This window comes from Orcinus orca, chromosome 2 (genome assembly GCF_937001465.1).
Source record: "Orcinus orca chromosome 2, mOrcOrc1.1, whole genome shotgun sequence".
Taxonomy (NCBI): domain Eukaryota; kingdom Metazoa; phylum Chordata; class Mammalia; order Artiodactyla; family Delphinidae; genus Orcinus; species Orcinus orca.
The window spans coordinates 84212609-84238254 of NC_064560.1; the positions used below are offsets into that span (position 1 = coordinate 84212609).

The 25646-nt window shown below is 55.2% G+C and overlaps 1 protein-coding gene across 5 annotated transcripts in view; it reads right to left on the reverse strand.

The window, feature by feature from the left end:
* LINGO1 (leucine rich repeat and Ig domain containing 1) overlaps positions 1–25646 on the reverse strand; it is a 202079-nt gene that overhangs the window by 173755 nt on the left and 2678 nt on the right. For 3 of the 5 annotated variants that reach the window (XR_007475496.1, XM_033440125.2, XM_033440126.2), the window contains exon 2: positions 4366–4479. The gene's annotated coding sequence lies outside the window, so the exon portion shown is untranslated. Of the gene's footprint in view, positions 1–4365; positions 4480–7893; positions 8042–25646 lie in introns of all 5 variants that reach the window. The other 2 variants (XM_033440127.2, XM_033440129.2) reach the window with 1 other exon arrangement.

Here is a 25646-nt window from a genome sequence, read left to right on the forward strand (position 1 = left end):
GGAACCAACCCTGCTGACACCTTGATTTCAGACTTCTAGTCTCTAGAACTATGAGAAATAAACCACCCAGTTTGTGGTTACAGAAGACCTAGGGAGGGTGAGCTGACAGCAGTTTCTCCAGGCTGGTAAATCTACACAGCTTGTCTGCAAGCCTGGGGTGACAGGCCCACCCATGGGCAAGGAGCCCCCATGGGCTGGATCCCTAAGCAGTAAGGCCCAGATTCCTCCTCTACATGATCTTGTCCAGGCTCTGAGGCTTTATTTTTTATCTTTTTTTTTAAAAAATAAATTTATTTATTTATTTGTGTCGTTATTTATTTATTTATTTTTGGCTGTGTTGGGTCTTCACTGCGGTGAGCGGGCTTTTCATTGCAGTGGCTTCTCTTTGTTGCGGAACACGGGCTCTAGACACGCGGGCTTCAGTAGTTGTGGCTCGCGGGCTCTAGAGCGCAGGCTCAGTAGTTGTGGCACACGGGCTTAGTTGCTCAGCAGCATGTGGGATCTTCCCAGACCAGGGCTCGAACCCATGTCCCCTGCATTGCCAGGCGGATTCTCAACCACTGCGCCACCAGGGAAGTCCCCAGGGTCTGAGGCTTTACACACACCCTTCCCCCCCACACCCCCACTCTGGGTCAGACTGCTGACAACTCCTTCATTTACATGCCCACCCCAGCCTCTGCCCTCAGCTGCAGCTGTACAAACCCACGGTCTGTGCATCCCCTCCACGTGGATACTGGCATCTCAAACATACCACTTCCAAACAGGACTCTTCCTTTCCCTTCCAAATTCATCCTTGGCCCCCTGAGCTCAGCTCAGTCAAAGGCTCTACCAGCCACCCTGTTCTCAGGCTCTGACCCCTCACAGCCCACAGTCCATCCTTCAGTACCCCTTCAGTCTCCTACCCTCAGCCACTCCTACCCACCCAGGCCCAGTCCGCCAGCTCTCTCCGGACTGATGCTGGGGCCTCCGCATGGGCCTACCAGCTTCTACTCTTGCCCCCGACCCACAACCCCCTCCCCAGTTTTTTCCCCATGAGGCTGTGAGAGGGAGCCTGTGAGCCATGAATAACCTCCATTCACACTCTCTAACAAGAGGCCCCACAAGCCCATTTCTCAGCCCTTCTTCCCCACCGGCTGCTCCCTGCTCAGAGCCTATCCAGACCTCCAGGGGCCTCTTCCCTCTCCTCAGGTCTCTGCTCACAGGGCAGCTCAGCTGAGAGGCATTTCCCAGACCACCCTGCAGAGAACAGCTCTCCCGCATGCTCTCTCCCTTTTCCAGCCTGATTTTTCTCCACGGCTCTTATTATTCCCTAACCTTTATTATGAATTTACTTCTCTGGTCATTTTCTGTCTACTCTGTGAGAATTTAAGCTCTATGAGGGCAATGACCTGGTCTAACTTATTCACCTGTGAATGCTGGGCACATAGAACAGTGCCTAATACGCAGCAGGTGTTCGATAAGTATGTGTCAAATGATGAATGAGCCATGGAATGAATGAATGACTTCAGTAAGCATTTGTGCAGCACCTGGTATAAAGGGAACAGAGGGGCAAATCAGGCTAGGTCTGCCCTGAGGTCCGTGGGGAGAAAGACCCACGCCCATAGGTAATCCCGCCCAGCGTGTGAGCAGTGCTGGTGTGAACACACGTGCACGGGGAAATGAGGACTGGGAGGGGGCCACCAGATGGGCCCAGAGGTCAGGGAAGCTTCCTGGAAGAGACACCCCACCCCCAGCCTCCCTTCCTGGCTCTCCAAGGTCATGGGCCACCTCCCACCCTCCACCAAGGGGAAGAAGGGAGGCCTGTCTGAGCTGCAGCACTGATTCAGAAGTCAGTAAGTGTTCAGAGCTGGTGTGTGTGTCCCTCCTGCAATGAGACCTGGGCAGGGCTCACCAGAGAGAGAGGGGGGGCTTGAGTTAAATGCCATTGATCCCTCCAGGGAGCGAGAGGTCAAGGGCTGTGGCATCTGGGACCCCCAGCCGCATCTGCCCTTCCCCACTCCACCAACCTGCCCCCTCCCCTCCGACCACAAGAGCAGCCAGAGGAGGCAGGAGACGGCAAAGAAAGACCTGAGCTCCCTCCAGGGCTTTGCTTAGTCAAGTCTCAACTCCTCAGCAGGTCTCGAAGGCTCCCAGTGACCAGCCCTGCCCCCCTCCTGGGCACCTCACTCCACAGACACTCCAAAGTCCCCCACCTCTATACCTCTGCTTAGCCTGGACCCTCCTCCTCCCCCAATCCTTTTCCACCCATCATAACTCTACATACGTCATCTTGTTCATCCAGGAGTTCTTTATGATGACACGCCACGGGAAACAATCAAACCCTACCACAGAGAATTGGTTAAACATGCTGCACAGGCTGGAACATTACACCGCCATAAAAAATCACATTACAGGGCTTCCCTGGTGGCGCAGTGGTTGAGAGTCCGCCTGCCGATGCAGGGCACGCGGGTTCGTGCCCCGGTCTGCAAAGATCCCGCATGCCGCGGAGCGGCTGGGCCCGTGAGCCATGGCCGCTGAGCCTGCGCGTCCGGAGCCTGTGCTCCGCAACGGGAGAGGCCGCGATAGTGAGAGGCCCGCGCACCGCGATGAAGAGTGGCCCCCGCTCGCCACAACTAGAGAAAGCCCTCGCACAGAAACGAAGACCCAACACAGCCATAAATAAATAAATAAATAATCACATTACAGAAGAGTATTTAATGACGGGAAAATGATCTTAGTATAGTATTAAGTGCAAAAGGCAGGTTAGAAAACAGTGCAGTTTGATCCCAATTATGATATAAATATGTATTTTGTAAAAGACTGACAGGTAAAACACCCAAGTGTTCACATTTTCTATGGAGAAATGCAGGCTTTTTTATTATCAGAAAAACAGAACATTTTAAATGAATCCTACAGCCTTCCAGGCTCAGCTCAGGCAGCCCTTCTCCAGGGCTCTCCAGCCCCCCAGCTGAGAGGGGCCCCTGTTAGTTCCCCTGTCTCCCTGCCCACTGAGCTTCCTGGTGCCTCACACTGTCGCCTAGCCAGCGGGAAGGCTGCTGCAGCCCCTGATGGGGAAGTGGGGGGCGGGGGGCAGGGCCCAGCCACCGCCTCCCTGACGCCCCTGCCCCCAGTCCTCCCATCACCCCTGGCTGCCTTGCAGATAACCCTGACCACATCCTCTCTCCCCATCTCCCAGCAGCAATTACAGGTTAAACTGGAGGGGCTAATCAGCTGCTCATTCCACCAGGGGCTGACTGATTAGCAGGAATATGTTGATGGAGGTAACTGGACTTCAAAACGAGCCCTAGCACCCAGGAAGGAAACCCAGCCATCTGCTCCCTGCCACACCCCGCGGCCTCCTGAGTGGGAGGACGGTGTCGGCTGAGCCGCAGCCATACCACGACTGTCACCCAGTCCTTCAGCAGAAGGGGTCGAGGCCCACTGCCCTGCTGAGCCGTGAGGTCTTCTCTCTCTGAAAAATGGGGTTAACATTCCAGTCCAGACTGCTGCCCTGAGCCCTCCCCCAGTGCTCCTTCTGTGTAGCAAACTTTCTCAGGGGTCCCAGAGGCCTGTCCAGAACAAAGCACTGGCCGGGAAAAAGGGTGGAAGTCACCTGTTCAAAGTCACAGGCAAGGCAGCAACCCAGGCTCCCCTCCTTCCCCATCTACCACCTCTTTGGGACTTGCTATAGTTTCTCCACATCCCCTCCCGTGAGACACAGAGTGGGAAGGCCTGTCACCTCCCACATTCTGGGTGCCCTGCTCCTTGTAATACAGTCCAAGAGGCCATCTACTCTGCTCACACGGAGCCAAGGTCACCTGGCCCCCAGTGCTTGTCACAGGCACACACCTGGGGCTGAGCCTCATCCTGCCCTGAAGGTGTGGGCATCCACACACTGACTCTGGCTCGGAGCCCCATTAAATTCCACACGTTGGAGCCACTGCCAGCCTCTTGACAGTTTCCTGGACCCTGACTGTCTCCGTCCGCACGTTCCCACTCCCTCCTGACCTAGAGTCATGCACACATTTGGTCAACGATGGGACAGAACCAAGGACAGAGCCCTTCAGCTCATCCCATTAGAGACATGCCATGCCGCGCGGGAACCCAGCAGCCGGCACGCCCGTGAGACCGCGTCACTCAGAATAATGCCCCCGGCTTCTGAGCTGGCTGCCAGGGCCCTGCCGCAGCAAAAGCACTACTGGGAGGTGGCCCAGCCAAATCAAACCTCCTGGACTTGAACTCACGTGGGGATGGAGAGACGGGAACAACCCCCGGAAAGACTGCCCCTCGATGGCCTTCCCACAGCCTCTCCCTTGGGGACACCATATCCACCCCCCATGGCCCACGCCAGCCCCGCTCTCCCAGCGGCCCAGAGCAGCTTCTTACCTCAGGTCGGGCAGGCGTTTGGGGAGTGCAGCTGCTGGGGGATCAGCCTGGTTTGACTCGGTCTCTCTCTTTGCCTGTGGGCACAGGAGCCTCAGGGCCTGTGGGAGCAGGAAGCTGTGGGAAAAGGAGATGGGCCGTCAGCCAGAGCGGAGCAGCAGAGGGCAGTTCTGGGGAGCAGCGGGGGGCCATGCACACAGGGAGTCTGCTCCCACCCGGCTGGGCAATAAACACTCACACATCTCACACACACACACACACACACACACACACACACACTCTCCCTCTTGCTAACACACTCACACTTGCACACTCGCACGTGCCCTCACTCATTGGCACACTTGTGCTTATACACACTCACGTGCTCTCACATGTACACACACATGCACTTAATCTCTGACACACTCACATATCACTCACACACTGGCATTTACACACACATGCTCTCACTCACTGACACTCACATGCACTCACATGCACTCACATGCCACCATCTAGGGCAGGTGGGGCTCTGGGAATGATGGAGCTTCTGGTAGCAGGCAGAGAGGGGGGTGTCTGAACATGCCTCCTCCACCCACTGGCTCTGTGACCTTAGGAAAGTCAAGTCCCTGAGCCTCACTTCCCTCATCCATAAAATGGGGATACCGTCCCTCCCGCCAGGACTGCTGGGAAGATACAAGCAGACAAGGGATGCACGGCCTGAGGCACAGCAGGTGCCCAGCCAACACCAGGGCCTGCCTCCCCCCCAGCCTGGCTCCAGGAAGCAGTCCCTGGGGCTGGCCCCTGAGGGCGGGCACAGCAGAGCACCAGGGGTGCCTCTCCCTGGGCCTGAGCCCCAGCTTCCTGGTTCCCAAGGATGCCCTCTGCTCCCAGCCACCCACCTCCCCTCCTTCCTTCCCCAGCCTCTTCTAGTTCATTCCTTCACCAAACACTCTCCAAGAGCAGCTCAGGTCCCCGTCCCCCCACCCTCCACGAGTGGAGGAAGACACTAGGGAGTCCTGTCTCCTTGGCAAGGGCCCGAGACACAGGCCTGGGGCTGGAAGTCCAAGGAGGCAGGTCGACTCCCAGCTTCCTCACTTGCTGGCTGTGTGGCCCTGGGCCAAGCTTCCCCCTCTGAGCCTTAGTTTCCTCAGCCTCTCAGACCAAGACCCAAATCCCCCTCTCACATAAAGACCTAAATCCCTTTCTGAGCTATTGCCAAGAGGTTCCAACCCCATCAGCGATTCTCTAAGCGTGGGACACGCTGCTGGAGGTACATAAGGGGATTCTAGGTGGGATGTAGACAAACATTTTTATTTTCATAGGTGTGTGTTTATATTTCTGTGTATTTTTTTAAAAAATGACAAGTATATCACGGCTGTGATTTCATGGATGTGTGGCGTGGGGAGCGCTGGGTAATCCACCTTCAAACGTGAGTCAACGCAAAGACAAGGGTTAAGAAAACGCGAGTGCAGGTAGCACCCAGAGGTGGCTATAACCATGATGGTGAAAGGGAGACACAGAAAGTCGGCATCTAATAGGGTCTGGCTCCCAGCAGCCCTCACGAGGGTTAGCAGCTCCCTTCTTCCCTGACAGGCCAGGCAAGCCCCTCCGTTTCCTCTTAATTGCCCACATGGCACCATAAAACACAGGCCTAAGTCCCCAGGGGGATTCACAAGGCCTTCCAGATGGGATGGATGGACGCGTGGATGGAGGGGGCTTGGAGGTAGTTGCCATAACGTGGGCGGAAGATGGCAAAGGCCTCTGAGTCTCTCCCAAAGTCAACATTCCCTCAAGTCTAACATGCAAAGATGGAATTTCTAGCTACATGGTAGGTGAAGTTGGAGGGACTCTCTAAAGGCAAGTCTTTGCGTTTCATGGGCTGTAGACTTCTCCTCCAAGAAAGAGGCAGAGAATTGGGCGGGTTTCAGGGTCTACCTTGGCTTTCCTCTCCTGACAACAGAGCCACAAGCAGTGTGGACCCAATAAGAGAGGCCTGCCTAGCCCCACAGTTCACCAGCCCCAAATTATGCCCCCTGCTGCCAGCAGGTCCCCAGGGTGCCTCCCAATGGCTGCTGACCCTGGAGGACAGGACAGGACAGGACATAGTGATGCTAGCCTGGGAGAGAGGGGTAGCCAGAGCCTGGGCAGTTCCTCAGGCCTGGGTCCTCCAAGCCAGGTCTATCCAGGCAGGGGTACCCTGAGTGGACACCCAAGCTGGCTCCCAGTAGACTGGCACAAGTCAGCAAAGCCCTGTCCCGGGCAGGCCTCCGGACCACCTGGCTGGCAGCCCTGAGCCCATTTCCACCTGAGCTGGCAGGACAAAACATAGTCACAGCTCCTCTCCAAGCACCCAGCTGCCATGTTCCATGATAATGAATGGGCCTCCTGATCCCTTCTTCCCAAACCTTCCTGAAGCTCCCACTCTCCACAGTGGCATCACAAGGAGTTGCTATGGAAATGCAACCACAGGCAGAGCATGACAATGATTTGGGGCAGGGGAGGAGACACAGTGGGAGCCGTGAGCTCTCCTGGACACGGGGCCTGCCTGTGTGCTGAGTCCTAGAAAGGACATGAAATCCCAGCTGCAGGCCTCACAGCCCAGGGGGGTGATGGGGACCATGGCAGAGGTGGTGGTGGGGGGAGGTGCTTCCAACCTGCCCTCCTGGCTCCTTACCCCCTCAGTGGAGCCCAGGGAGCCCTGGGAATCAGATGCCTGCGTCTTCAACAGAATTAACACATGCCCTGGGGAATATGAGACTTCCACAGAAACAGCTACTTCAGGATGCTGCTGAAGTGGCTTCAGTACTATGGGGGGCTGGCACCAGTAGGTGCTCAGCGAACACTGTGATCAAAGAGGATAGTACTGGCATGTGTATATGCAAGTGTGTGTGTGTGTGTGTGTGTGTGTGTGTGTGTGTGTGTGTGTGTGTGTGTGTGTATAAGAGAGAGAGATAGAGACAAGTGCCTGCTCTGGTCAACACAGTCACAGAATCACAGAGCTTGAAAGGCCCACTGTACAGATGGAAAGACTGAGGCCCAGTGAGGGTCAGGGTCAACCCAGCAAGTCAGCCAAAAAGTCAAGTCCAGAACCCAGGTCTCCTCTTCCCCAGACCTGAACCCTCTACCTAATACCCCTGGTTTTTCATTCATTCATTCATTCATTCATTCTACTTTTGGTAAGCACCTACTATGTGCTTGGTGACTGGGATAAAGAGATGTGAAGGACACCACCCCTGCCTGCCAGAAGCTCAGAGAGGAGAGAGGCCATCATAGTCAGGGGGAGGGGGCTGGGACAGAAGTCCAAGGGGCTGCAGGAGCCCAGGGAAGTTTACCTCAGAGATTTCAGTTATGTGCTTCTGAGTCATGCTTCAAAGAGACCCCGACTTGTCTCCCAACTGCTCCCTCAGCCCAAGGTCCCCTACAGCCCCCACACAGAGGCCTGCAGTGTGAGGCAGTACTGAGCCCACCTGCCCTCACCTCCAGGAGGTCATGGGGTATTCCCCATTAGCACCCCCAATCCCCAGAAATGAGGAAGCATGAGAAAAGTACCTTGCTACACAGAAGGAGCTCAAAGAAAGTTGGTGCCCTGGCTGCCCTTCTCCTCCCCCAGGCTCAGCATCCTCCTGCACTATTCACTCTTTCCTTGTTCATTCTTGCTTTCCTGGGCACCTCCCATGAGCCAAGCATAGCACTGGGCCTGGGGTGGAGCAGAGAACAAGTGAGCGCTAGTCGTCAGCCATCACACTCGTGGAATTCAAGTCTCCGTCTCTGTCAGCAGCACACAAATTCTCTCCTGTAGTGGGTTTTTCGGAGGGCGTAGTACTGAGAGAGCAAGAGGGGACACCTTCCAGAGCTTGGCTTGGAAGACCTGCCAGCTCCGCTGTATCCCACACGGGCCACACCTCCCAGCAGCTGTTACATATGCCCACAACCAATTTCACACAGGCGGAAACCAAGACACTGAGAGGTGGCCAGGTGGACCCCAGGTTGCTCAGCGCTGAGAAGGCAGGGGACAGGGAAAGAGCAGTGAGGACAGAAGGGAAAGGCCAGGTCCAGGGCTGTGGAAGTGGAGGAAGGGGCTGTCTGGGATGACTTCCTGGTGGAGGAGGGAGCGGGGTTAGCTCAGAGCCTTCCCTCAGCCTCCCAACAGGAAATGAGTTTCTGTGAGAAAGAGAACTGAGCCAGGGGCCGTTCTGCCAGCCTGTGTGACTTGGGGCTGTGCTGGCAGGCGGAGGATGAGGGGGGCATGTTCCCTAACAGCCACTGTCCCATCCCAACCCACTGAGGGCTGCCACAGCCACCATCTCACATCCCTAATTACCGCTGCTCAATGGGGAACCAGCTGGGGATGGGAAAACAGTAGAGACACAGAAAGGGAGGAACAGAGCACATGAGAGACAGAGGCCCGAAGAAAGAGCAACTGTCTCCCCAAAGCCAGAGGACAGAGAGAGAGTCAGAGAGATGAAATGGATACGCCGATGGGGCCATCCCTCCCTCCCCCAGAGCCAGTGCTGCAGCTGCCAGGAGGAGCCCATAAACCAGGGCTTTGCAAAGATTTCTCAGCAATAAAATTCTTATTTGAAATGAAACCTTACGCAGTGGGGGAAGCCTTCTATGCCAGACATTAAATCCAGAAACCATAAAGTGAAAATTTGATAAATCCGACTATATAAACACGTAAAAACATCTGTACAGCAAAGACACTATAAACAAAGTTAAAAGGCAAGTGAGACACTGGAAGAAAATATCACTAATATACAAAGAGCCCCTACAAATCAATAAGAAAAAAAGACAAATGAAGAGAAAAATTGGCAGTGAATTAGAAATCCGTAGAGGAGGAACTAAATTGGCGAATAAACATATGAAAAGATGTTCTATCTCTATAGCAATCAGGGGAACGCAAATGAAAACAACACGATATCATTTTTTGCCCATCAGACTGGGAAAAATTAAAATGATTGATAACAACCAGTGCTGGCAAGGATGTGAGGAAATGAGCACTCATGGACCATCGGAAGGAGAGGGAATTGGCTCAACCTTTGGAAGTGTAACTTGGCAGTAGTGAATAACGTTGTAAACCCACACATCCTACCACCTAGTGATCTCACTTCTAGGAGCTTCTCCTACAGAAATGATAGCATAGGCACTCACATATAAATATTCTAAGATGCTCATAGCTGCATTGCTGGTAAGAGTAAAAAAGAAATGGCCTAAATGTTTATCAATACGGGACTGTTTAAACAAAATACAGCACAACCATACTAGGGAACACTCCACAGCCACGCAGCCCTTCGACAGAAGGAGGCACCTCTATGTATAACAATATGAACAAAAATCAAGCTGTATAATGCTATTTCAGAAGGAACCCATTTCTATAAAGAGCAGATTGTTGGTTTAGGCCCCAAAAGGCTGGAGGATAATATCCAGACAGTACAGTGATCGCCTCTTAGGTGGGGAACGAGGGGGCTTTCATGGTCTCCATTGCCTACAAGATGTATTATTGAATTTTCAATAAAGAGTTAATTTTTTTCTTTAAATCCTGCTGGGAACCCAATATAAAATGCAGATCTGAGCAGATCTGCTGTGGTTGAAATGGGAGGGACCTATGCAGCCCCACCACCACCCCCATAGCCCCCAGGCCCCTTCAGGGACACCAGGGCTCTAGGACCAGTTTGAGAACCTCAGCTGGAGAGTGTGGAGCCCATACCTTCACTCTCCCAAACCAAGGCCAGCGGGGCAGAGGGTGGCCCAAGTCACACAGGCAGTACAGACAGGTCGGGGCTAGAGGCCTCTGGCTCCTCGGCTGGGCTCCCAGGGCTGGGGCAGGAGGTTTCCCTAGGTGTCCAGGGAACCCTGGAACATCACAGTCTTGGGAACCCTAGGCTGAGGCTCAGGGGAGCCCAGGGGGTGAGGGCAACACGGGAAGGGCCTTGGTAGAAAACTCCAGGGGAGGGGGCTTTGAGGTCCAGCTCTGAGCTCTCACAGGGCTCCTGTGCTAGGGAAGGAGAGGGAGGGAAAGAGGAGAAGGGAAAGCAACAGGGAAGCTGTGGTGTGCTTCCCTCTGTGCAGAGACAGGCTGGGGCGAGCCCGTGGGTACGGGTAGAGGGCACTGCTGTGTGCAGGTGTGCGGTGCTCGGAGAGAGGGGGCTTGTGTGGGTCTGCGGCAGTGACTGTGAAGGGCGTGTGTGTCGTGTCTACATCTAGAGTCTGTGTGTGTGTGTGTGTGTGTGTGTGTGTGTGTGTGTGTGTGTGTGTTAGGGCGTCTGGGCAGCCAGCAGGCCCGTAGAGAGGCCAGGAGCGGGTGGCAAATTCCAGAGACCCATCCCCAACTGGCCCTCAGCCTCATGCCCGACCCAGTGCCTCCCAATACTGCCCTACCCTCCAATGAGAGGAGGCATAAAGGACTCAAGTTTGTGGAAAGAATGAGTGGGTTCTTACAGCACTCAGGCCCCAGTCAGGCACCGGGTGGGGCCGCAAGAGCGTGGCCACGGGACTGACACGCCTAGCTGCCCATCCTAGGACAACACGACAGGTCACATTAACCATGTCACCTGGGAATCGATTAAAGCAGAGCTCTTAACAGGGGTCCCCTGGGACGGGGAACTTAGGAGGTCTGTGAGCGCTGAAACTGCACAAAACTAGATGTGCATTTATGCATATGGTGCAGGCAGGGGAGGGTACATTGTTTCGGGTCGAGGGCCCTGGCTTTCATCAGATTCCCCAAGTGGCCCACAGACCAAAAGGACTCAGAACCACTGAGCAGGAAGGGAGCAAGGCTGGGCGTCCGAAGGACAGAGGTCTCAGGGGCTCAGCGTCTGCCTGTACGTCCATGGGGGGTGTTGGAAGGCAGGGGCTAGGACAGGTTCTGCGGCTCCAGGCCCCAACCAGGACCCCCGCGAGAGTCCCATGGGGTAGATGCTAGCTCCAAGCAGGAACGAGAGCCGTCCAAGGTGAGCGGGGCTGCCTCGGCAACGGGGAAGCACCTCGTCGTGCAGGGGTGAGAGCACAGGCTGGACAGGCAGAGGTCAGGGTGAGCAAGTGGCGACCCTGAGTCTCATTCTCAGACTCTGTGGGCCTCAGTATCCCCATCTGACACCCCAGAGCTACACAAGGTGTACCCTGGGAGTCCATTCTGAGCGTGTGAAAGGAAGGGCCAGGGCCATGCATGGGTGAGGCTCAGGCTGTAGGGCTGCGCGTACAGTCCTGCATTAGGGAGTCCTCCCCCCTGGTGTTGGCCTCAGACCCTCTTCCCTCCTGGGGTAGGGGGGCAGGCTGTCCCGGCTGCCCCACACTGCTGACTAGGTCTGCAGAGTCCAAGACCTTCTTGGGTGTCACCACCTCCCACATGACAGTGACCCCAGAAAGTACAGGAATAAGAGGTTTCATTACAATCCTGGACTGGGGCCAAGGGAGCCCAAGGGCTGGACAGAAGCACTGAGCAGGGCTGACAGCAAGGCCAAGGCATATGAGCTCAGTGGAGCCCCCTGAACTCTCTCTGAGCCCTCCAGGGGCCTCTCTCAGCCTGGCCTGGGGAAACTGAGGCACAGAGAGAGCCCTCTGTCCTGGGTCACACAGGGAGTTGGTGGCAGATCTGGGCCAGGATCCCAGGCCTCCCGCCCCTGGCTGGGTTTACTCTGGGCACAAACGCAGCTCGTCCCCCTCAGGTGACTCAGTGCCTGTCTCAGCACCCCTACTCCTGCCAGAAAGAGGCAGCTGGCACTGGGGCTCCAACACACTGATTCACATGCAGGCCGGCAGGGCCCCCTGGATCCAAACACCCTGAGCCTCAGTTTCCCCCTCTCTAAAACACAGGTACAAAAACTCCTCCTGTGAGGATTAGAAGAGCACAGATGCACAGGCTGCTTAAGGGCACTTTCCAACCTCCCATCTCTGGGCCTCAGTTTCCCCATCTCTAAACAAGAGGGTTACTCTGAGTGATTCCCCAGGTCCCCAGAGCCTCTGAGGCTTCTGGAAAACTTGCCTGGGTGCCCAGCCCATACCCATGTCTGTGGGGAGACAGGCTGCAGGGGCAGAGACCAGGGCCTGTCCTCAAGGAACTCCTTGCTAGTTGGAAAGGGAGAAGTGTGGGGACTTCCCTGGTGGCACAGTGGTTAAGAATCCACCTGCCAGTGCAGGGGACATGGGTTTGATCCCTGGTCCAGGAAGATCCCACATGGCATGGAGCAACTAAGCCCGTGCACCACAACTACTGAACCTGTGCTCTAGAGCCTGCGAGCCACAACGACTGAGCCCATGTGCTGCAACTACTGAGCCCGTATGCCACAACTACTGAGCCTGCGTGCCACAACTACTGAAGCCTGCGCGCCTAGAGCCCATACTCCACAACAAAAGAAGCCACCACAATGAGAAGCCCGCACACCACAATGAAGAGTAGACCCCGCTTGCCACGACTGGAGAAAGCCTGCGCGCAGCAATGAAGACCCAACACAGCCAAAAATAAAAAATTTAAAAATTTAAAAAAAAAGAAAGTGAGAAGGGTGACTGTGGAGCAAAGACTACTTAGCAGAGCTGGGTGTGAAAGCGTCCATGGAAGAGCTCCCAAACATGCCTGCACACTGCCACAGTCTCCACCTCTCCCTTTTGCTTCACACCCAGCCTGCTCCACTCATTACCTGCCCGTCCCCTTTAGACCCCGGCTCCAGGGGCCACAGGAAGCTTGAAAATAGAAAAGCCATTGTGAGCTGGGCAGTAATCAAGGAAGGCTTTCTGGAGGAGACAGGACAAAAAGAATCAAGTTCACACAGGGGACCTTGAATACCCAGATGAGGAATCCAGACCCTGAGGAGCCACTGGCAGTTTCATATGGGCCCCCCCACCCTGGGCAGAGATGCCAGACCCCACCCCAGACTGGCCTCAGAGCTGTGTCCCCAGCAGAGGGCTTGAGGGGGTGGGGGACCTAGGCACCAGGCCCCCTCCACCCCTCCTCCACAGCCATGGACTCTGACTCCATCCCAGAGAAATCAGTCCTGGTCGGTGATGCCCAGCGGCCGCGGAGGCCTCATTGCAAACAGCTTTGCTGCTGGTGAATGCCGTCTGGCCAGTGAGGGCTCCCCGACTGATTAAGAGCTATGCCGGCCCGGGACTCATTCATATTCCGGTCTGGCTGCTGGCTTCAATATGGCTGAGAGACGCGAGGGCAGAGGCGGTCCTCCGAGAATGCCCGGCGATGATTCCACTCCGATTCCAATTTATTTTCTATCATTAATGCTTTTGAAAAGCCCCACATGCTCTGCAAACAGGGAAGGAGCACAGGGCTCGGGAGGGGAGGAGAGGAGAAGGCTGGGGGTGGATGGGGGCGCAACAGAGGTGGTGTGGGCTGCAGGCGAGGGGCCCTGAGACCTGGGTTCAAATCCGCACCCCATCTCCACCTGCCTAGAGAACCCTGGGGGTAAACCTGGCCTATACCTGGCAGTGGAACGGCCCCTGCTCTGCCTACCTCAGGGCACAGTTTCCAAGATCTTCTGAGGGGTCAGAGGTGAGCAGGCTTTATATATTGTGAAGGGCTGTACACCTTGAGGAACCGAGAGCGAAGCAAACCTGACTGACCATGGCAACAGAGGCCTATGAACTGGACGCCTGCCTCCCCAGCTACACTGGGGGACCCCCACCCCAGGGTGCAGGAAAGGCCTGGGCTGCCTCTCACCCCAGCACAAGCAGAGGAGATAAGGATTTGGGTCCCCTGTCCCCTGCCTTGTCTGTCTCAGACTCACACTGCCAGCCGCCCTACACCCCCTGCCCCCAACAGGCTTACCAGGACCAAAAGGCCCTAATCCCTCCCCCACCTCCAACCCTGCAAGAAGAAGAGAGTTATAAGCGTCCCAACTGAGCCACATAGAAGACTCTGATTACTTTTCCTTTCTTGACAGCTCTGTTTTCCCTGGAGCTTATAACTACCCTTGGGATCAAGTCCAAACTCCCCACCTCCATGCAAAGCTCTCCCAGGTAACTCAGGCCCATCTGGGCAGCCTCAACTCCTCCCTGGCCTGACCCCACCCTCAGTTCCAGCGCTGACCACCCCTGGTCTTCGCACATGTTATTTCCTGTCTGGAACTCCCTCCTCCTTGGCCACAGTTCAAACTCCTACTCCCTCTTCAAGATGCAGCCCAAGTTCTCCTCTATGCAGCTTTTCCCAGCTTCCCTGGCCAGCCCTGCTCTGTGCTTCTAAGTATCCTGTACCCACCTATGTTACAACTCAGCAATATGGTAATTATGTTTGTGTGGCAGCTCCCCTCCATTCAGCCAGTGGCCAGGGGCTATGTCTGATTCATCCCCTGCATTCCCAGTGCCTGCCAAAGTGCCTGGCTCACAGTAGAGCCACTGATTCAGTCAACTGATCTTCATAGAGCACCTACTGTGTGTCAGGCTCTGTGCTGGGTGCTGGGGGTGCAGCAACAAAGACAGAGCCCGTCCTTGTCCTCAAGTTCTTCCAGTGGATGTACTCAGGGTAATGTCTGTTGAATGAATAGACATACGACCACCTTGTAAATGGGAAAACTGAGGCCCAGAGAGGCAAAATGCCCTGTCCAAGGGTGCCTCTGCCTCCTTGCCCACACCTCTTTCTACTCCATTTCTCTCCCAGAACCTTAGCAGCAGTGAGGAGGAACTCAAAACTAAAGGTTAGAATCAAAAAAAAAAAAAAGGAAGAAGAGAACGTGGTGGATTTTCCTCCTTTCTCAATAATGTAAAGAAAACTGCTTTTGCCAACTACGGCAGCTTAAAAGCAATTAGAGTTTTTGGAGGGGACTCTGGGCACGAGCAGAAGAGACAGAGTGAGCGCCCGGCACAGAATTTTTCCAGCATTCGTTTGTACCAAGCAAAAGGGGGAAAAAAAGTGTTAAAAGCAGCAATTTCTAGCAGCAGAGATGGTGGAGATAAAATATTTACAGCCTCCAAGGGAGGGGCCTGAGAGGGGCCAAAGACCCCCACTCCTACTTCTCTGGAGGCAGGAAAAGGGAAGGCAAAAAAATGGGAGACAAGGAGAGATGAGTCACCTCCCCACCGCTCCTGTCCCGACAGGAGCCGTGGGGCAAGGAGGGAGAAGCCCCCAGATGCCCCTACTCTCTCACCCCTTCCCCACCATTCATGGCCCACAGCCACTAACCAGCCCCCAGACATCAGAGATCCATCCCTCCAATCCTCAGACCTGGCTCTGCTCAAAATCCAGAGAACATCACCACTCCGAGCTGGCATTTGAGGCCTGCACAGCCCAGGCCCCTCTCCAGCCTCTTCTCCAGATGCTCCCTACGGGGCACACTGCCCTGACTGTTTTCCGAGGACCCTCTCTCAGTCCCACCTCCAGGCCTTAGCCTGAGGAGGGACTATAAGGAGTGTGCACCCCTCCCCTCAGGGGGAGGTAAGTCAGGTTGGAGGGTGTAGACCCTGAGCAGATGACGGAGCCAAGGACACACAGCTCTAGACCGCACGCTAGACTCCCAACCACGCCTCTCCCACTGAACTCTTCCTTCCCTACCTGGACCCTTCACTTGCCCCTTGTCCTCCTCTCTCCAAATACACAGCAGCCTCCAGCGGCATCTTCCTGAACCCTAACTTCCTCCGTCCCAGCTGCAGCACAGACTCCCCTCGTGTGGCACACAAATGACATAGTCTCCGTTAGAAGCAGACGTTCCTAGATTCAAATGTCAGCTCCTCCACTCACTAACCGTGTGACCTTTGCAAGTCCCTCAATCTCTCTAAGCCTCAGTTTCCTCATCTGTTAAATGGGAACAGTAATAGTACATAGCTCATGGGATTGTTTTTAGGATTAAATGAGGTAATGTATGTAAAGCACCTGGCACTATGACTAACATTTAGTAGGTGTTCAATGAACTCACCTCTGCCCTACTTCCTGTTCAGTCCTCAAGTGTGACTCTCCAGGCCTCAAGATGGCCCATACAGTTGCACACAGCCTCCCGCGCCATCTCGTCATCACCTGACAAATGCACGGAAGGCACACGCCAGCTGAGAGCAGAGGGTGGAGGAGATGCTGAAGGGCTCTGCACACTCAGAGGCCCAATCCCTCTGCACAGAGCCAGGGAGCCTCTCACTTTGCTTAGCTTAGGAAGGATTCCTCCAAGAACAGCAGGAGGCCTCAGTCAGAACCCTGAGAACTTGCCAAGCCAGGAGGAGGTGACTGGAGGCTCAGCCTTCCCTCCAGCCTGTGGCTGCAGCGCATCCCTCAGCCATCCTTCCAGCCCTACTGGACAAAGGCAAACACCAAGGCCCAGGGAACAGCAGTTAGTAAATCCCAGAGCAGAAACCAAGTCTCAAAGACAGTGTGGTCCAGCAAAGCTGGGTAGTTCTGGTCTCAAATCCCAGTCCCACCGTTGACCAGCTGGGTGACCTCTCTAATCCTCAGTTTCCTCATCTGTAAAATGGAACCCATAATGCCCACTTTGCAGGGCAGTTGTATGCACCAGCAAGGGTAGCGCTCTTCCAACACCCTGCCGAGGTTCCAGCATGCAGTCAGTCAGCATGGGGACGTGTGCTTGTTCTGTCCCACCTGCTCCCTGGACTCCAGGCACAGTGCACTCCCTACCCCGCAGCACTGGGAGAGCAGAGGGAAGGCCTGGAGGTGGGGGCAACAGGACCTGCCCTATTTCCTATGATCCTTCCCAGCCCACTGCCCACCCAGCTGGGGGCTAAAGGACCAGCCAACAGACAAGCCAACAGCCATGGCCAATCCTCCCTGCCCCACTCTCAGAGCAGAAGAGGTCCATTCCCTGCCTCATTTTATCCAGGAGAGGTAGTGGCATGTCCCAGGTCATACAGCCCCCATCAAGCCACTTGGTGGAAGTTGGGTGTCTTCCTCTCCTTCCCCAACTTCGGAGAATACACAGCCTCGATATAGGATCTGGCAGTGCCACAGGGCTGTAGACCAGGAATCAGAAGGTGTTTTGAGATATCTGTCTCTTGCTTCCCCTCCGATTGCCTTCCTCCCACAGGGCTCTCCTGCCCACTGCCCCTACTCCTGTCCTCAAGAAAGAAGCCCAGCAGTAAGCCTGGCCCTAATCAGGGCTCTCCTCATTGTGGGGGCAGAGATGGGAGCACATGAAGACCCTCTGAGCCCTGGATGGCTGAGCCTCAGGACCCCCTACTGCAGCCTCCTCCCCAGCCTACATACCCATTCTCCCCACTGGTAAGTAACTGGGGCGGGGGGGGGGGGTGCGTGTGTATGCAGACAGGATCATGGGTCCTAAGAACCTGGGGCCCACCCCCAGGGTGACTGATAGCCCTTCCCCAGCTGGGCCCGCCTCCACCCCTTTGCATCTAGGGGAGAACTGGTCTGTCTGAACCGCAAGCCCACAAGGCCCAGGAGCTGGGGATCCTGGGACTGAGAAGCCGGATGCCTGACTTAATTGCCTAGGCTCTGCAGTGCTTTTCAATTGAGACCCAAGATGCAGTTGGCCACTCCCTGTGCCTCAGTTTCCTTATCTGGAACCTAAAAGAATGAGATCATCTCTGAGCCTGCCTTCTCCTTCCCACATTCTCCAATTGCATACCTCTGACCTCTGGGACCCTCACAGAGTCAAGAGGTGCTCCCAAGTCAGTCACCAAGGGCACTAAGGGCAGAAAAAGGAGTCCCAAGCATTTGTGGGTGCCAGGGGGGCAGGATCACCCTGACCCCAAGGAGACAAGGCATCCCAGAGAGACCTGCACCTACCCTAGGCTGGCAGAGGACACCCATCCTCCCTCCCCAGGGAGGAAAGTGGGCCCAGGTAGGAGAGCGAACATGGCTCCTCAGTGAGGCTAGAGGCAGCCAGAGCCCTCTCTCCTTTCTGCACGTGCCCCAGCTCACCCCTCCGTGCCTCACCTCCCATCTCTGTTCTAGGCTACAGAAGATTTAGCCCAGCCCAGATCTCAGGCTCGGCCCCAAGCTGTCCCACATGCCCCCTGGACTCCAGGCACAGTGCCCTCCCTTCCCTGCAGCACATACAACCCCAGTTCCCCCAAAGCCCTTGGCTGCCCAAGCTAGGATCCTGAGCCCTCCCTCCAGGCAGCCCTCCCCATGCCTTCCCCACTGGCCTCTAAGGCGGCTGGTGGGGGCAGCCCTACTCCTTGTGCCAGCAGGGGTTCCCCTGGCCCTGCATGGCCAGAGCCTGATAACAGTCTCCTAAATTAAACAATAAACAAGAAGTTGTTCTAGATTTTCCTGACGCTGCAGTTCCTGAGTAATCCCCGTAGCAAACAAAAGGAAAAGAGCCCCAGTTACTCTAAAAGAGACTCACTTCCTGTTTCCAGGCGGAACCTCCAGCCTGAGCCAGAGGAACCCCCAGAGGGGGATTCTGCTCCAGCCACCCGCCCGGCTCCAGACCACTCACCCCCTCCCTTTCCCCCCACCGTCTCAGCCAATCATGGGTTGACACCCTTAGCGGCCTCCTAGATCCCACCTCTCCTCCCCTCCCGCTCTGCGCCATGTGACCTTGGACAGGGCAGGTCACCTCACAGGCCTCAGTCTCCGCATCTCTCAAGCATCCTCACCTCTCAAGGATAAAATGAAATATGTGACCACTTGAGGTTAGACAGAAATATTCTTGTATTTTTTAGAGATGGATGCTGAAATATTTAGGGGTGAAATGTCATGATGTCTATAATTTACTTTAAACTACTTCAGAAAGAAAAAGATAAAGCAAAATGTGGCAAAATGTCAACAACTGTTAAATCTAGGTGAGCGGGTATATGGGAGTTTCCTACACTATTCCCTCTATCTTTCTGTATGTTTGAAAATGTTCCTAACGAAAAGTTAAAAAAAAAAAGGAAAACGTTGGTCACATGAACCAGAGCCCCACGAATAATGCCTCATGCTCCTGGCAGGCCTGAAAGGCAACTGGATCTCTTAAGTAGGTTAAACGTCCCCCCTGCCATCTCCTTTATGTGGTTTCCCTAGAAATCGCTTTTGCACAAATTCCACTGAGTCCTAGCTCAACATTTAGAAGCCTTCGCACATTCAGAAGCCAGACACAGTGCTTTACTGAAGCAACTGTTGTCGTCTTTTTTTTTTTTGAATTTCATTTATTTATTTATTTTATACAGCAGGTTCTTTTTTTTTTTAATTTTTGAATTTTATTTTATTTTATTTTTATACAGCAGGTTCTTATTCGTTACCTATTTTATACATATTATTGCATATATGTCAAGCCCAATCTCCCAGTTCATCCCACCACCGCCAGCGACTGTTGTCTTCTGACCCACCACCTCCCTCCAGCCCACCACCTCCCTGTCCTTTCTGCAAAGCAGCCCTGGGCTAGAGATCGTGATGCTGGCTCCATCCTCATGTGGCCACTACCCTCTCTGAGCCTCTGAATGTCGCCCCCCACCCCGCTTAAGCACAAATGATAAGTCAGTGACTGCCTAGCCTTCTCATTCAAAGGCACAATGTTACCGCACAGAGACCGATATCCCCATTTAACAGATGGGAAAGCTGAGACTCAGGCCAGGAGAGACTGGAAGCAGAACACAGAAGGTGGGGACAAAGGGAGGTGGGAGTGAGCAAAAGCTCCCTGTCTGCCCCCTCCCCACTCCTCCCCATTCCTCTTTCCCAACCCTGGCAGCACAAATCAGAGAGAGGATGGCCAGCACCTCCCTTTCTCTGGTTCCTATGTACAAGCTTCCTGGTCAGGAATAAATGGCCATGATCACAATCTCCCAGCCAGGCCCAGCTGACCCACACCGGCGTTGGCCAGGTCCACCTCTGCCGATCGATAATGGAAGAGTCAACAGTACCCCAAATAATCAATCGCTAATTGCGGAATGCCATGCAATTCATCAGGGAGAGCTACGTGTGGCCAGTGACTGGGCAGCCCTGCCCTGGCCTGGCGGAGATGGAGAGGCAGAGGCAGAGAAGGCCTCGTCTGTCGCGAGCACCTCAGCAGAAAAGCCACCCATAACTTGGAGCTTCACAAACAGGTGTCCTAGGCCCAGCTCACATCCCCAGGCACAACGGAGAGGCGGAAGAGGCAGTGGCCGACGAGGCCCTGAGGGATGGGCCACATGCCCCTGGTCAGCTCATCTGGCCCCAGGTCCCCTGGAAGTGCCAGGTACCCAGTCCCTGTCACCAAGGCATTCCCAGGCCATGAAGAGAGACCAACTGCCATGTATCACGGGCCTTGCACACAGTAGGCCTCACAGCAAACGTTTGCAAAATGTAAAGCAGATATGCTGCTCTCAGAGTTCTGAGGAAGGAGCAGCTACTCCCAGCTAGAGTGACCAGGAGGGGTTTCTAAACATGGCATTTGGGCTGAGTGTTGAAAAGTGGGTGGGATCTATGGGCAGAGACAGAGGAAGGAATCAGGCAGAGGGGAGAGCAGAGCGAAACCCTGGAGGAAGGAAAGCCAGAGCGTGTGTGAAAAGGAGAGTGAGTGGCATTTGGCTGGAGCCTGGGTGCACAGAGGAATATGGAGGGAGATGGCTGGGAGAGAGAGTCAGACAGTGCAAAACACTGAGGGGTCCAAACGCCAGTCTGAGGGAATAAGAAGCCCTTGAAGGGTGCTGAGTAGGAGCATGACAACGAGCATGTGTTTGGAAGGACCGTTAAATGCCATGGCGTCCACAGTTACTGCCAGGTTGCACGCCCTAAGAGGGCGGGGGCTGGTCTTATTCATCTCTGTCCCCATAGCAGCCAGCACAGCCAGGCCCAGAGGAAGCACCCAACAAGTGAATCGCTGTATGATTACAGGACCGTCAGATGTAGGACTGGGGACTCCTGGACTCACAGCTGTGGAAGATGCTGTTTGTATAAAAATACATATTTATAGTAGAGTCTCAAACACAGCCTTTTGAGGCAGGCTGGGAGAGAATTATCTCCAGTTTACAAAGAGGGAAGCTGAGGCTCAAAGAGGGAAACAGTGACCTGGCCAAGGTCACACAGCTGGCAGAACCCAGTGCTCTCCCCACCCGGCCCAGAAGGCTGAGCCCTGCTTGCCTTGGCATGGCCCAAGGCTGCCTAAGATGTGCCCAAGGCCCATCCCCTCCTCATTCCCTGTCACCGCCACCGCTAACCTGTGCTGGCCAGACAGAGAAACGCAGCAAATGTTGCCCCATTGAGCATCCCCCATACTAACTCCAGCTGGGACTGGCTGCTGTCACCATGGCAGCCTGTCCCTGCACCTATAATATCAACAGGGCTAGGCAGGGAATCGCTAGAATCCCCAAGCTTGGTCTAGACAGACCTTGTTGAAGACAGACCCACTTCTCCCCAGCCTCCGCCCCTCAAAATTTGGGAAGCATACCAATGGAGCAAGCGTCCTGGACCAGGAATCCAGAGACAGGGTAAAGGCCAGCTCACTGTGTGACTCTGGAGAATCACTTCCAAGCTTCCTCATCTGTGAAATGGGTCGGTGCTCTCTGCCTACTTTACAGAACGGCCATGAGGACTAAATGAGGAAGGGAGTATAAAAACTTATTGAAAACTATAAAGCAAACTGTCCTGGAAAATAATAAGTCTCCTCTCTACTTCAGCCTGGAGATTGAACCTCCAACAGGACTCCCTTCCCTCTCCCAGCAGAGGGCAAAACATGAGCTAACATTTACTGAGACTCTTCAGTGTATCAAGCTAGTGCACAGTTTACCTGTGTTATTGCAAAGTACACTAATGACACCCCTACAAGGTAGGTATCGTTCTCCCATAATAGATGAGGAAACTGAGGCTCAGAAAAGTGATTTGACCGAACTCATCCCACTCAGAAGGAGCTGAGTCAGAATTCAAACTTGGTTCCAGATGGCATCCAAGCCCAGGCCCTTTGATTGAGGGGTCCATTTCCACACCCCAAAATCTCAGAGCTACAGAATCAGTGCTCAGGGTTAGGCTGCATGTCCACACCTGAGCTGCATGTAACACACATATACTCCTGAGGCCTGAGACCCTGACGTCAGATGCGCCGTGCCCACCCCATGGCCTGTGGACCAGCAGGGCCATTGGAGCGGCATGGGGAATGGGGGTGGGGATGGGGGTAGCTGGCACAGATGGTCTTGAGCCAATTGGATCAGTCCTGGGCATGGAGCCGCCTGTCCGGCTGCCCTGGCAGATGGGTGTCAGAACTGGAACACCTGCCAAGGCTCCACCTCCATGTCCAAACCAACCTGGACACTGAGGTCCCATTTTGGCCCCCTCCCGTCCTGACCCTGGGGGCTGGCAGTGCCTACACAGATCCAGAAGGTCAGGGTGGCAGCCGCTATCTCTCCTTCAGCAGCTGGTGTCTCCCCTGATGTGGCCATATGGCCCCATACGCTCCCTGACAGCTGGACTGCCAAAGCGACTGCCTGAGGATGTCCTCTGCAAAGGCCCCGAGGCCCCAGCCTCCCCGCCCACCACTGCCCTGGCAGGCCACAGGCGCAGCCAGGAAAACCCCAGGCTGGGACGCCCTGCCCCCAACTTGCTTTATGACCTTGTGTAAGTCACTGCCCCTCTCTGGGCCTCAAACTCTTCCTCTGTCAAACAGTGATGCAGACCACCCCTCTACGCCTTCGCTTTGTATTCCACATCCAAGGTCACTAACTTCCACCCAAACTCACTCCAGGTACCCAGGGAGAAAAACGTATCCGTTTTATAGACATAGAAACTGAGGCCCAAGGGACCTCAGGGACTTGCTCAAGTGTGCACAGTGGGAGGGCCAGTAGTAAAGGCTCATTTTATGACTCCAGGATGCCTGCCATCTCTGTATGCCCAGGAGGTGGGAGTGGTGATCACCGAGGCCCTGCCCCACTCTGATGGCCTACATCACCCCACCTGGCTCCCCACCCAGTCCGAATTTCTCTCCATCCTCCATCGAAGGGGAACCACGCACGGCCACTTGGCTATCAGGGCGAAGGCTGACAAGGTGCCTGCCCCTGCCGCTGCCCTCGGCACCAGCCTGGATTCCCAAAGCAGCCTCAGGACTGCCTCCCTGCCTCTGGCTCTCCTGCCCAACCCCTCCCCCGACCACCAGAGGGAGAGGTTTAAATTGCAAATCTGATCGCGTCCCTCCAGAACTTCAACCCTACAACCCCTGAATACGGAATCAGCCCACACTCTTCAGTCGGGCACTCAAGATCCTCCTCCGTCTTGTGCCAACCTGCTCTGTGCCTGCTGTGCCCCTGCATAAACTACTCCATTGCAAACATGTTCCACCCATGCCTGGCGCCTCCCACCTCCGTGCCTTCGCTAACACTAAGCCATCTGCCTGGAAAGCCCTCACTTGGTCACATGCTCCATTCATTCACTTATTCAGCGTATTTACTGAGCATCTACCAAGTGCCAGAAACATCCCAACAGGTCAAATTGCAGCAGCCCTTCCGGTCCATCTGAAATAACCCCTTGCCAGCCTCCCTGCCCCATACCTCTGCAGGGGCCCAGCCCAGTCTGCCTCATACCCAGGGGTGTGGGTCAATGTCTGTGACCCCTTTCAGGGACAGCCCACCCAGGGAGGGGCCCAGGTTTGTCATCAGTACCCCCAGTACTCAGCCCAGGCCTCAAACCAGGAGATGCCCCCAATGTGGAGCGAGCCCCAAGTGAAGGGTTCCAGGCAGTAAAGAGCAAGGCCAAGCAAGACATGGTTCTTGGGAGCAGATGTCTGGGCCCTGGAAGTCCGCAGAAGAGACTCTGATTGGCCAGGGTGGTCCCCAGTTCCCTCAAAAGGAGGCCTGAGTGGTCAGGGGTAACTTTACCCTTTCAAGTCACCCAAGGGCCCAGCCCAATCAACAACTTATCACTGAATTTGTTATAATTTAAAAACACAGGGGCTTCCGTGGTGGCGCAGTGGTTGAGAGTCCACCTCCCGATGCAGGGGACACGGGTTCGTGCCCCGGTCTGGGAAGATCCCACATGCCGCGGAGTGGCTGGGCCCATGAGCCATGGCCACTGAGCCTGCGTGTCCGGAGCCTGTGCTCCGCAATGGGAGGGGCCACAGCAGTGAGGGGCCCGCGTACAGCAAAAAAAAAAAAAAAACATGGCAGGGCCAGGGCCTGGCTGGACACGGAAATTAAGGGGGCCACACTGAGCACTACGCATTCCCAGTCAGGATGTTTAGGGAGGGGAGTGGCTGTCTTTAAAAAGACAGTGGGGGCTGCGAGCACCTGACTGGGATTTTCACCCCTAACAAACAGAGCTGGGGCCAAAGAGGTACCATGTTCTCTCCCTCTCCATGGCTTGAGGTCCCATATGGAGGGCTCATCCTGCTGGAGTCAGCTGGGGGCAGTGGGGGGCGGGGGGGGGTGCGAAGTAGACATCTGGCCATGCTCCAGCCACGTGGGTATCAACCAGGGCATCAGTCAGGTCAGCACACAGGAGGCAAAAGTCCAGACTCAGGGAGCCACACAGGGACAAAGGGGTAAAGAGGTGGGGAGAGAGAGAGAGAGAAATGATGGCTAAGAAAGACTGAGTCAGCTAGAGCTGGCAGAAAGGAAGGGGAAGAGGCAGAGAGAGTCTGCCCCAGAGTGAAACCAGCAAAGAGCCTAAGGGAGCCGCCACAGGACCCAGCAGGCCACCACCACCACCCCCAGCCCCAGGATGAGCTTTGGTCACTCCTGGGCAGCAGCCTCCCCACCAGAGGACTTCAAGGGCCTGAGTGGCCCTGGGGATGAGTCCAGGCTGTCATCGGGACTGGGCTGGGGGAAATGGTCACAGAAGTCACAGAATGGTCACAGAATGCCTGGAGTCGATAGCTACTCTAGCTGCCTATGTCTCAAGTGGGCCATTTGGGAAGGAAGTGGTCCCAGTAGTCATCAGACCCCATCCCCGCCAATGCACATTTAGACCTCCGTGTGGAGAACCCATTCACCTGAGGGTGAGCTCTTTGCCCCACAAAGGGACTCCAGGGTAGAGATCCTGAGACAGTGGAAGGGTTCCAGGGCCCAAACAGGAGGACCTAGAGTGCCAGGCTGGGGTTGGGAAACCACTCTGATTCCCAGAATGACACCGACATCCCAGTGCCAGAACCAGGTTTGCAAACCATCAAGCAGAGCCCAGGCAGACTCTGGCCCCAGATCTAGGAGGCAAAGATGAATGAGGCTGGGGTCAAGCCAGAGAGAATCAGGCTGAGAGTGGCTTCACCCACCTCCCTGCCCATCTGGAGAGGGTGTTGGTCACAGGCATTAGGAGAGCTGCCCTGGGGAGACCCAGCAGCAGGCCCCCAGAGCCCTGCTGCCCAGTCAATAAAGAGGGCTTGAGGGCCCTCCCTGCCCCCTCCCCACCTCACCAAAGACCAGGTTTAAAGGATACCTTCACAGTGAAAGGGGCTGCCCTGAGACTGCAGATCTCCTGTCTCCATCTCTGCCTCAAAATCCTCTTCTTACAAGGTGGCAGAGAGATT